General features: G+C 48.8%; 1 long non-coding RNA gene across 1 annotated transcript; it reads right to left on the bottom strand.

Moving 5' to 3' along the window:
* Positions 1–1562: 1562 nt before the first annotated feature.
* LOC120638935 lies at positions 1563–6784 on the bottom strand. Its single transcript, XR_005660990.1, has 2 exons — positions 6673–6784; positions 1563–1956 (listed from the first exon to the last, which is right to left on the bottom strand). It is a non-coding gene; the product is annotated as an uncharacterized LOC120638935 (long non-coding RNA).
* Between the last annotated feature and the right edge of the window lie 5608 nt (positions 6785–12392).

The raw sequence follows: 12392 nt of genomic DNA on the forward strand, positions 1-12392 counted from the left end.
GCTCAGTACTTACTGAACGCAGCAAGAATAAATACGATCGATTAACCGGCCGGGGCCTTTCCTTAGGCCAAGGCGAAAGTAGTTAATCCACACGTCCACTCGCCCGTCCGTCCTCGGATCAGAGGGATTTGGGGACCATCGTGGAGGAGTTCCTTCGGAGAGCCGTCGAGAGGACCGAGGTTCACGTGTGTCCCTGAAAGTGTCCCAGCACAGGGAGACCGAAGGGTTCAGCGGTTACGGCTCCTTCTCTTAGAACGGTGCTCTGCACATAGTAAGCGCTTAACAAATACCAACATTATTATTATTATTATCAGTGGACGTCCGCTTCTTCCTGCAGCGGCGACCTGAGCATCTTGGGGCGTGTCCACCCTGGCCCAGAGTTCTGAGGAGGGCTCCAGGGTCGTTGCCCGACCCATCTCCCGGGACTTTGGTCTGCCTGAAAAGCCTGGCGAGGGTCACGAGCGGCTCTTCCGGAGACCTGGTCTATGAGCTCGTTGTGGGCAGGGAACGAGTCCGTTTGTCGCTGTACTGTATTCTCCCAAGCGCTTAGTACAGAGCTCTGCACACAGTGCTCAATACATACGATTGAATGAATTAATGAACCTGGAATCGGCCGCAGATGGATTTCTGCGGGCCCTTCAATCTCAGCGGACCCGGGATCCTCCCCGGTCTCCACACACAGCACCAACCCAAATAGGATTGATTGGTGCTTATTCCTTTCCTCGACTCCCTTCCGTGTCGCCCTGACTCGCTCCCTTTAATCATCCCCCCTCCCAGCCGCACAGCCCTTATGTTCATATCTTTCACTTATTTATTTCTATCAACTTCTGCCCCTCCGGACTGTAAGCTCGTCGCGGGTGGGGAATAATAATAATAATGATAATGTTGGTATTTGTTAAGCGCTTACTATGTGCAGAGCACTGTTCTAAGCACCGGGGTAGACACAGGGGAATCAGGTTGTCCCACGTGGGGCTCACAATCTTAATCCCCGTTTTACAGATGAGGGAACTGAGGCACAGGGAAGTGAAGTGACTTGCCCACAGTCACACAGCTGACAGGTGGCAGAGCCGGGAGTCGAACCCACGGCCCCTGACTCCAAAGCCCGTGCTCTTGCCGCTGAGCCACGCTGCTTCTCCAATGTGTCTGTTACAGTGCGGTACTCTCCCAAGCACTTAGTACAGTGGTCTGCCCGCAGTAAGCGCTCAATAAATACAACTGACCGACTGCGTCTCAGACTGGGGGTATCTCGGGCCAGATTCCAGGGTGCGCGGGAATCTGCCTCATTCCTAAGGGAGGAACACAACCCTCTTTCCCTCCCTACTTCAACACCGACAGTGTCAACTCTGCTCTCCGCCAGCTGCCGGCAGCCCCGGGTTGTTGGAGAAACACGCATCAGCAGAAGGCGTCTGTGTTATGCCGCGCCGTAATCCTGTTATCTGACTCTGTTCAGCACGTTCCCCGACCTGCAGATTTACTGGCGAAGATGGAGGTTTTACCGTTTCCACAGAAAGCAGGCAGGGTTTCTCTCACATATGAAATTCAAGGGAAAAAGAAAACTCCTCTTTGTTTTGCCTGGGCACTTTATCGTTGGCCGCGAGTGGTTTCCATCTCAGAGGCTTTCGTTTTGCTTTTCGAACAGGACGACTTAATATCTCTCAGACTTTGCGGGTGAGAAACCTCCCTTCTCCTTTGCCGTCTTCGCACTGAATTGGCACCGGTCGCCAGACTGGATCCGAGGAGGAGAAGGGGTGAGGATGAAGGATGGTGAGCTAGGGCGTTTCTTCTGCCAGCCGGGGAAGATTTACTCGCGGAGGAAAATGATTAAAATTCTTTCTTTCCCTTCCAGTCGGCCCCCTTCGAAAGACATCTGTTGCTGGAGAGACAGGGATCGGAAGAACACCCGAACACATCTCTTGCTTCGGTGTTTAAAGAGAAAGAATCAGCTTTTGGCCGGTCCTAAATGGCGGTGTTGAAATAAAAGATGCACAGAAAGACGTAAATCTGAGCACGATCAAGCTAGCAGCTAGGAAGCTAGGTTCACACGAGCACACACACTCAGGTACATATACACATACGCACATCACCGAGAGTCCGTTTCTAGGACCTGTGATGAGTTAACGGGTTTGATTAAAGGTTGAATTAAGCAATCCTCATTAGGACGGCAGAAGGATGAATTATCCAACGTAAATACATTGCTCTTGCCCGGGATATAAACACTAGCACCACATACCTTCTCGTTTGACTCAATTATGTTGATAAATGGGAATTTGAACTGTAATTTCTTAGAACTATTAATTTTTTTACTTTATTATCCTGTCACTTCTGTTTTTATTGGGATCGAAATCCAAGGGGGTAATGAATCACGCCTCAGTTCAGATTAGCGCCAGGCTGCCTTTCCCACAATAATACAGTTCGGGCTCCGGGGAGGAAGGAACAGAGGTGGGAGGGAGTGTCATCTTTAGTTTTACCTCCATACTAGTTGGCTTTCTTCTGGTGTGTCTCCTATGCCCGCCCAGGGCACCTGTGAGATACTGACCAATTAATAATTCAAGAGAAGCAGCGTAGACGAGCGGAAAGAGGATGGGCCTCGGCGCCTTCGTGCCTCCCGACTCTGACGGGGGAGCGGTAGAGGTAGGGGCCAGAGGAGTTGGCTTCTAATCCCGACTCTTCCGCTCGACTGCTGTGTGACCTCGGACAAGTCACTTCTCTTCTCTGGGCCTCGGGTATGTCATCCGGAAAAGGGGGATTAAGACAGCGAGCCCCATGTGGGACAGAGTGGGTTCAACCCGATTAGCTTGCATCTACCTCAGCTCCTAGTATAATGCCTGGCACATAGGAAGGGCTAAACAAATAGTGCAGTGAGTCCCCGCTTTCCACAGGATCTGATTTTTACTCTAGTAGAGAGGAGTAGACATAATTATATTATTTGTTAAACCCTTACTGTACCGAGCACAGGGGGTAATTAAAAGCAAATCAGGTCACAGTCCCTGTCCCACGCGGGGCTCACAGTCTTCCGCCCCAGTTACAGATGAGGCCCAGAGAAGTGAGGCGACTTGACCGAGATCACACAGCAGGCAAGGGGCGGAGCCGGGGATTAGAACCCGTGACCTCCTGACTCCCGGGCCCGTGCTCTATCCGGTAGGCCTCCGGTGCAGTACCAACTGTTGGTGTCCTCGGCCACAGCCGACCTCCGCGAAAGGGCACCGTCCAGCTCATCCGAATTAAGCTGTGCCCAAACCACGCCCAAGCAGTGTAGCCACAGCAGAGGGGCCGGCTCCATCCCGAGCCAGCTCAGGACTTTTAACTGCTTCCAAACTTGGTGAAAGACAACTTTATGATTTGCTCAGCCTTTGGTTCTCTCTACTGCGCGGAAAATATCCCCAAGGTCCCGGGGCTGATCTGCCTACCTCCGTACCGGAAGTTAACTCTCACCCGGGTCCTCATAAATATTTGAAGGACTTCAGGGGATGCGGATTAAGATGGAGACATAAGAGAAAGTGCTGTCGTGAGAGATGTCGGGGGGTTATTCACGGAACCCAACGGGCTGGAGGATGCTTGGCGAGGGTCACCCAGGCCTCGAAAGAAAAATATTTCTAATAAGGTGGGACTCGTTGAGCTTCGAGAGAGTTGTGGATCGGGGTCACGGTTGATTTTCTAAAAGACTGCAGATTTGTAAAATTAGATTCTTAATAAAGCATCTCATATTTTTAAAGCAGTGTTAATATTTAATATACAATTAGAATTTTAAAACTTCCTCTTGGCTCGATATCCGTAATGAAACATTTGCTCCTAGGCCCTTGTTTGGATATTAATTTTTCATCACTTAGGTTGTAATATCGATCGATTCGTTTCAAGAGGACGAGACGCTTTGCTGTGAAATGTATTTTATCTTGCCCGGGTGGTTGGGATACGTTGGTTGGATCGATCGGTCAAGTTTGAAGAGTCCAAGCCAAGGTTTGGACGGGGCTCTCTGCCTTAGGGCTACTGTGATCCGGAGTCTTTTAAGTACCGTTGATGGATGATACTGATGCCTATTATTACTATTATTATTATTATTATCATTATCTATTTGTTTTGTTTTGTTGTCTGCCTCCTCCCTTCTAGACTGTGAGCCAATTGTTGGGCAGGGATTGTCTCTATCTGTTGCCGAATTGTACTTTCCAAGCGCTTAGTACAGTGCTCTGCCCACAGTAATAATAATGTTGGTATTTGTTAAGCGCTTACTATGGGCAGAGCACTGTTCTAAGCGCTAGGGGAGATACAGGGTAAGCAGGTTGTCCCACGTGAGGCTCACGGTTAATCCCCATTTTACAGATGAGGTAACTGAGGCACAGAGGAAGTGAAGTGACTTGCCCACAGTCACACAGCTGCCAAGTGGCAGAGCTGGAGTTCGAACCCATGACCTCTGACTCCCAAGCCCGGGCTCTTTCCACTGAGTCACGCTGCAAGCACTCAATTAATACAGTGGAATGAATGAATGAAACGTTGATGGACAGATGTTGATGGATGAATGGTGAGACGCTATCGTTTGGACATTAAGTGCGTCATTGATGTGTTTCCCTTTTTTGGAAGGCAGAAGATAGCATTACCATTACTATTATTCCTAATAACGACAATAACAAGGATAATAATAACCGGCATTTATTTAACTGACAAATACATATGATATTAGTAGTTAGAGAAGCAGTGTGGCCTAGTTGAAAGAGCACGGGGCTGGGAGTCGGAAGACCTGGGTTCTAATCCCAGCTCCGCCATGTGTCGGCTGCGTGACCTTGGGAAAGTCACTCGACTGCTCTGTGCCTCAGTTACCTCATCTGTAAAACGGGTATGCAGCCCGACACCCCGCTCTTACTTAGACCGTGAGCCCCCACGTGGGACAAGGACTGCGTCCAACCTGATTAGCTTGTATCTCTGCCAGTGCTTAGAACAGAGCATGGCAGTTAGTAAGTGCTTACCGAGTACCATAATCATTATTATTACTATTATTAATTATTAGTTGTAGCAGCAATAGTAATAATAATAATAATGATGATGGTATTTGTTAAGCGCTTATTATGTGCCAAGCACTGTTCCAAGCGCTGGGGTAGATATAAGATAATCGGGTGGTCCCACGTGGGGCTCACAGTCTCAATCCCCATTTTCCAGATGAGGTCAGTGAGACACAGAGAATCGAAACGATTCGCCCAAGACAGCAGACACGTGGCGGAGCCGGGATTAGAACCCGCGACCTCTGACTCCCAAGCCCAGGCTCCTTCCACTAAGCCACGTTGCTCCTCGTCGTAGTAAGCAATAACAGTCCAGCCTTTAAAACAGTGCTTGGCACATAGTAACAGCTTAACTAGTTCCATGATTATTATCATTAGGAGTAGCAGTAGATCAGGAGAGGTTTCTAAACGGCTGAGTCCGTCCTCTCCTGGTTCTCCTCTTATCTCTCTGGCCCTTCATTCTCAGTCTCCATCGTGGGCTCCTCCTCATTCATTCATTCAATTCATTCAATAGTATTTATTGAACGCTTACTATGCGCAGAGCACTGTCCTAAGCGCTTGGAACGAACAAGTCGGCAACAGATAGAGACGGTCCCTGCCGTTTGACGGGCTCACGGTCTAATCGGGGGAGACGGACGGACGAGAACGATGGCGATAAATAGAGTCGAGGGGAAGAACATCTCGTAAGAACTCCTCCCCCTCCCATCTCCTAACTGTCGGGTTTCCTCAAGGGACATTTCTCGGTCCCCTTCTATTCTCCATCTATCCTCACTCCCTTGGTGAACTCATTGGCTCCCCAGGCTTCAACTGTGGATGACACCCAAATCTATATCTTCTCCCCGTTCTCTCTCATTCCCTCCAGCCTCGATTCTCCTCCTGCCTCGAGGACGTCTCCACCTGGATGTCCTCCCGCCACCTAAAACTCAACGTGTCCAAGAGGGAGCTCCAGATTTTTCCTCCCAAACCCGGTCCTCTCCCTGACTTTCCCGTCACTGTGGACGGCACGGCCAACCTTCCCGTGTCACAAGCCCGCAACCTCGCTGTCATCGTTGACTCCGCCCTCTCATTCACCCCACACAACCAATCCGTCACCAAAACCTGCCGGTCTCACCTTCGCCAACATCGCCAAGATCCGCCCTTTCCTCTGCATCCAAACTGCTGTCACGTTAGAACAATCACTCGTCCTAACCCGACTGATTATTGCTTCAGCCTCCTTTCTGATCTCCCAACCTCCTGTCTCTCCCCACTTCAGTTTATACTTCACTCTGCTGCCCATATTATCTTTCTAGAGAAACTTTCTGGGCATGTCCTCCCCTCCTCAAAAACCTCCAGTGGTTGCCTATCAACCTTCATATCAAGCAAAAACTCCTCACTATTGGCTTCAAAGCTCTCCATCACCTTGTCCCTTCTTACCTCACCTCCCTGCTCTCCGTTTACAGCCCAGCCCGCACACTCCGCTCCTCTGCCGCTAACCTACGCACTGTGCCTCGTTCTCGCCTGTCCCAACGTCGACCCCTGGCCCACGCCCTACCTCTGGCATGGAAAACCCTCCCTCCTTAAATCTGCCAAACAATCACACATCCCCCCTTCAAAGCCCTAGTGAAGGCTCACCTCTTCCAGGAGGACTTCTCAGACTAAACCCCCCTTTTCCTCAGTTCCTCCTCCCCTCCCCATTGTCCCGACTCACCCGAATCTGGTGGTGACCAACGTCGAAACCAACCGGGAGCAGTTTGGGTTTGATGTCGAGAGACACGGGGAGGTAGTGGAGAAACTGTTCACCGTTTGAAGCTCTGGAACAGAAACAAGGTTTTGAGACTAAGCACATCTCCTGACCCTCATGAGGCTCAAAATCTATCTTATCTCCATTTCACAGATGAGGAAACAGGTTAAATGACCTGCCAAAAGTCCCGCAATAGGTTGCCGGCTCTAATTCTCTGTCCGCGAGGACCACAGAGACTTTGATTCCCCTTAAACCTGACAAAATGTCACTAGGGAGGTGAGGTTTAGCGTCACAGACGATGATACTCCAAGTGTTTGCTGAGCAGATATCATCCGTTGCTATTTCTGTAAAATGGTCATTAAATTCTACTCCCTGCTATTTAGACTGCGAGCCCCATATAGGAAAGGGACTGTGTCCAATCTAATCAACTTGTATCTACCCCAGTGCATAGCACAGAACTTGGCGAGTGCTTCACAAGTACCATATATTATTATTATTATTACCATTTCCCTCCAAATCCTGTGCAACATAAGATTTTTTCCTATATTTTGTACATTTTTGTACATCGCTGAACACCCTTCTGCTGAAATCTCCCTCATTGTTTTATGGTATTTGTTAAGCACTTAGTATGTGCCAAGCACTATACTAAGCTCTGGGGTAGGTAACCTATTAATCAAGTTGGCCACAGTCCCTACCCCTCAGAGGGCTGCCCACCTTAATCTCCATTTTACACATGAAGTAACTGAAGCACAGGCAACTTCAGTGACTTGATCAAGATCACGCGGCAAACAAGCGGCAGAAACGGGATAAGAATCCAGGTCCTTCTGACTTCCAGGCTTACTCACTACGCCACACTGCTTCTCAACGATAACCAGTTTATCAGATTCGGGAGCTGCTGCAGTGACTTTGTAAACTTTCCCTTCCTTTTTGTTGAGGTCATCACTGTTGGGGCTCACATACTAATAATAATAATAATTAGGGTACTTGTTAAGTGCTTAGTCAAGCACTGGGGTAGATACAAGCTAATCAGGCTGGACACCGCCCCTGTCCCGCGTGGGACTCACACTCCCTAACAATTTTAGAGATGAGGTAACTGAGGCCCAGAGAAGTGAACTGATCTGCCCAAGGTCGCACAGCAGACACGTGGCGGAGCCAGGATTAGAACCCAGGTCCTTGTGACTCCCAGGCCCTCGCCCTACCCACTAGGCCATACCGCTTTTCTATTGACACCTGGGTGGGGAGGGGGGGTCCCTTCCTGCCAATCAATTAATCAGTCACTGGGTGCTTCCAATGCGCAGAACACTCGACTAATGGTTCGGTAGACCACAATACACCAGAATTAGCAGATACGTTCCCTGTCCACAACGAGCTTACGGTCTCGGCGGAGCTACAAGTAATATCCGTGTTCTGCCTGAAACCAAGGAACGCCAAGTTTAAAGTGGGCTGGATGTAAGGTAGACCACTTCATATGTTCTCGATGCAGCTGACCTGCCCACACTTCGTGAATTGTTAACAAACACAAATACAGTTACCTCGAAACTTCGCGACAAAGGACGTGCACATTGAGAATCGCCAGTGACTAGATAACGCCATATGACTCACAACTTTTTTTTAAATGGTATTTGTTAAGTGCTTACTGTGTGCCAGGCACTATACTAAGCAATGGGGTAGATAGAGGTTAATCAGGTTGGACACAGTCCATGTCCCACATGGGACTCACGTCTTAGTTCCCATTTTACAGATGAGGTCACTGAGGCACAGAGAAGTGAAGTAGTAGTAATAATAATTGCAGTAATTGTTAAGCGCTTACTATGTGCCAGGCACCGTACTAAGCGCTGGGGTAGATTCAGGATAATCGGGTTGGACACAGTCCCTGTCCCAAATAGGACTCCCAGTCTCACACAGAAAGCGCTCGATAAACACGATTGAATGAATCCCCATTTGACAGATGAAAAAACGGAGGCACAGAGAAGTGAAGTGACTGGCCTAAACTTGCACGGCAGATAAGTGGCAGAGCCAGAATTAGAACCCAGGCCCTTCTGACCCCCAGGACCCTGCGCTATCTGTTAGGCCACACTGGCTCATTTCGTGAGACCTCGGGGAAATATCAGCCTACAGTGGGGTTCACTGTGGTTGATGCTCTTTGGAAATTTGTTTTTGGGTAGCAGGGTTGCAAACGTTCGAAGGATAGTCAAGAACCGAGACTGGACCTTTTCCCAGCAGAGCTGGGAGTTTTTCTGGGGTTGGTAAATGACTCCGCTTTCAGTTAGCTCCCCGGATCGGCCAGCGGTTGGAAATGAGAGCTGGGGTCCCAGCAGGGTGGTTTTGGGGAGCAGAAAAAACATCTCTAACCGTCAAACCTCTCCTCCGTTGTCCTTCTTTCAGGCTGGCAGACGCCTTCTTAACAGACCACAGAATTAGCAAAACCGGCATTTGAGAGCGATGATTTCAACGAGCGGTAGGGAAATGAGTTTCAACCATCTCCACCAAGTGTCTCATTAGTCCCAGAGGGAATGCTGAGCTCCTACAAATCACAAGCAAATCTGGAAACCCACACGATACAAACATCAGCTGGGTTCTGGTGTCATCTCCAATTTCTCATCAGCCACTGTGTACTCTGTCAGTCAACTGAGGGTATTTATTGAGCACCCATTACGCAAGGCACTGAACTTACTGAGGGAGCAAAATACTGCTGATAGACACAATTCCTGCCCTTGAGCTTACAGTCTAAATGTAGGCAGATGAACGTTTAAAGTAATGGGGTATGTGAGTATATTTGGACACAGATGCTGCTGGTGTTTGTGACAGTATAAGTGCTTCACTGGCTTAGCAGGTTTTGAGGGACTACAATTGGGGGAGGAGAGAAAGCAATCGGGGAAGACTTCCTGGAGGAGATGTGATTTCCATAGGGTTCCGAAAGGCTCTGTGCCCTTCGGCAAGTCACTTAACTCTGTGCCTCAGTTACCGCATCTGTAAAATGGGGATCGAGACTGTGAGCCCCCCATGGGATGTGGACTCTGTCCAACCTGATCAGTTTGTATCAACCCCAGGCTTAGAAGAATGCCTGGCACATAGTAAATCCTCAACAGATACCATGAAAAAACCCAGAAACTATTAAAAAACAAATTTAATGAAGTAGAAGTTGCTGAGTGTAACAATAATTTCTAGGGCTGGCATCACCTATCTCTATTCCCCAGTCCAACCCGTGCCCTCTATATGTCGATATGCCTTTTATGTGTTTGCTGGCCAACAATTATTTTATAATTTTTATCTTATTTACGGTATTTGTTCAGCACTTACTTTGTGCCAGGCACTGTTCTAAGCACTGGGGTAGGTACTAGGCAACCAGGTTGGACACAATCCATGTCCCACATGGGGCTCGCAGTCTCGATCCCCAATTTATTGAGGCACAGAGAAGCGAAGTGACTTGCCCCAGGTCACACAGCAGACAAGTGGCAGAACTGGGACTAGAACCCAGGTTCCCGTGACACCCGAACCCGTGCTCTATCCACTAGGCCGCGATGCTTCCCGATTTCACCTTAACAGGGTGCAGTTGTATGTGTTGTTGTCCACCATATTTGAAAAAGGCACTTCCGGTGGTGACGTTCACTTATAAGTGCCCGCAGAGCTAAAAAGGACAATGCAAGGCGCACGGTTTGTGTTACGTTGTGCTTAACGTTCTCAGGGCCTGTCACTGATTTCTCTTTTGCCTCCTAGTCTCTCTTTCCATATGAAGCTTTAGCTCAAAGAGAGCTATTTCCTTCTCGATGGCAGTCCGCCACGCAGATCTGCAATTAACTCCAATTTTCAGGTGGGATGTAATATGGTCTAAAGCTTTATTCTGTCTGGTCCTTAAAACATTTGCTCTGCCCTCCTAGCTTTCGATTTCTCAACCTCACCGCTCCACACGGCAGCCGTTGGGCTGACTTGCTTGCGGCTCACTCTCCTCGCGTGTCCCTTGCAGCCAGGCGGAGTTTTGGAGAGCTTAGTTTCCATGCCAGTAGACAGACTGCGCTCTACAACTTCACTGCTCCCGAATGCCGTTGTAACATCAAACTGATTGTGTCAATGAACCTTTGAAGGTACAAAAAAACGCAGATCCTTCTGACTGTTTCCAATGACTCGGTCTCCCTGTTTGGCTCATTACGTGGGATTCGTTTCCTTGATCTCATTTGTAAAACAACATTAGCCGAACGGATGTGGAAAAAAAATCTTCCACCAGGTCTCATTCCGATCATTATTTCCGGATTGCTGGCTGAGTTGGATGTTATTAGATTGAGGATGATTTACCGGGATTTGAAGGTGATAAACTCTTATCTTGCCCAGTGTCCATGTCGTTTTCATTCAGAACACAGACTCGCGGAAAATGGGGACCTGATTTGCAGAGAAGTGGGGAAATCTGAGAAGCAGCATGACCCAGCGGAAAGAGCATGGGGCTGGGAACCAGAGGCCCTGGGTTCTAATCCCAACTCCGCCATTCGACCTCATCTTTTGACCCCATCCAATTTTCCCAATTTTCTCATCCTGCCCCATTTAGCCTCCAACCCTAAATCACCTCTCCTTGTAGACCAAACTGCCACTCTCAACGCTACCCACTCTATTGGACTCAACTCACTCGCCACCCTATCCCTTCGTCGCGCTCCTCATCACTAACCCACAGCCCGGGATCATCTCCACGGTCCGCCTCCTTCGTTCTTGTGCAGAAGCCGTAGAGAGCTGCTGGCAGAAATCTAGATATCAGGCCAGTCTTTACCACTTCAAGTTTATCCTGACATGCTTTAACTCTGCTCTCTCCTCTGCCTGGCGAAATTATTTCTCCATCCTTATCGACACCCACACCCATTGTCCTCACCAGTTGTTCCAGAGGTTTAACTCTCTCATCAAGCCCCTTGTCCCCCTTCCTCTCCAACCCCTTGCCCCTAATGACCTGGTCACTTACTTTTCCTCTTCTCCTACCCTCTTCTGCGTCTGACTAGCTCCCTTTATTCATCCCCCCTTCCAGCCTCAAGCACTCAGTACAGTGTTCTCACCCAGTAAGCACTCAGTAAATACGACTGACCGATTGATCCTGCACAGAGGAAGCGCTCAAAAAATAGCACTGATGATGAAAAGAAATTCCTTGTGGGAAATGAGAAGGAAGAATCCCAGGAAAGGTAGTTCATTGGCTCAGAGCCCACTGTGTATGTCATTGAACGGCGTTCCAAATGACTACCGTTTCATTTAATGAAGGACTCTTTCTCCTGCCCTCCCATTGTGCCTGCTGTGAGGGAAAAATTAAAAGCCGTTAAAGGTATAATTTTAGAAAATCACGTTTGAACAGCCTCAAGCAATTGTATTTTGAGAAGCCCCTGAATGGAGCTCAGAACTCTGCCGCTTGTCTGCTTTGTGACCTCGGGCAGGTCACCGCCCTTCTCTGTGCCTCAGTGACCTCATCTGTAAAATGGAGATTCAGTCAATCAGTTGCATTTATTGAGCGCTTACTGTGTGCAGAGCACTGTATTAAGCGCCTGGGAGAGTACGCTACAACAATGTAACAGACACATTCTCCGCTCACAACAGGTTTACAGTCTAGAGGGGGAATCAGACACTAAATATAAGTAAAATGATTACAGATAGGTACATTAGTGCTATGGGGCTGGGGATTAAGACTGTGAGCCCCGCGTGGGACACGGACTTTGTCCGATCCG

The sequence above is a fragment of the Ornithorhynchus anatinus genome, chromosome 17 (genome assembly GCF_004115215.2).
Source record: "Ornithorhynchus anatinus isolate Pmale09 chromosome 17, mOrnAna1.pri.v4, whole genome shotgun sequence".
Taxonomy (NCBI): domain Eukaryota; kingdom Metazoa; phylum Chordata; class Mammalia; order Monotremata; family Ornithorhynchidae; genus Ornithorhynchus; species Ornithorhynchus anatinus.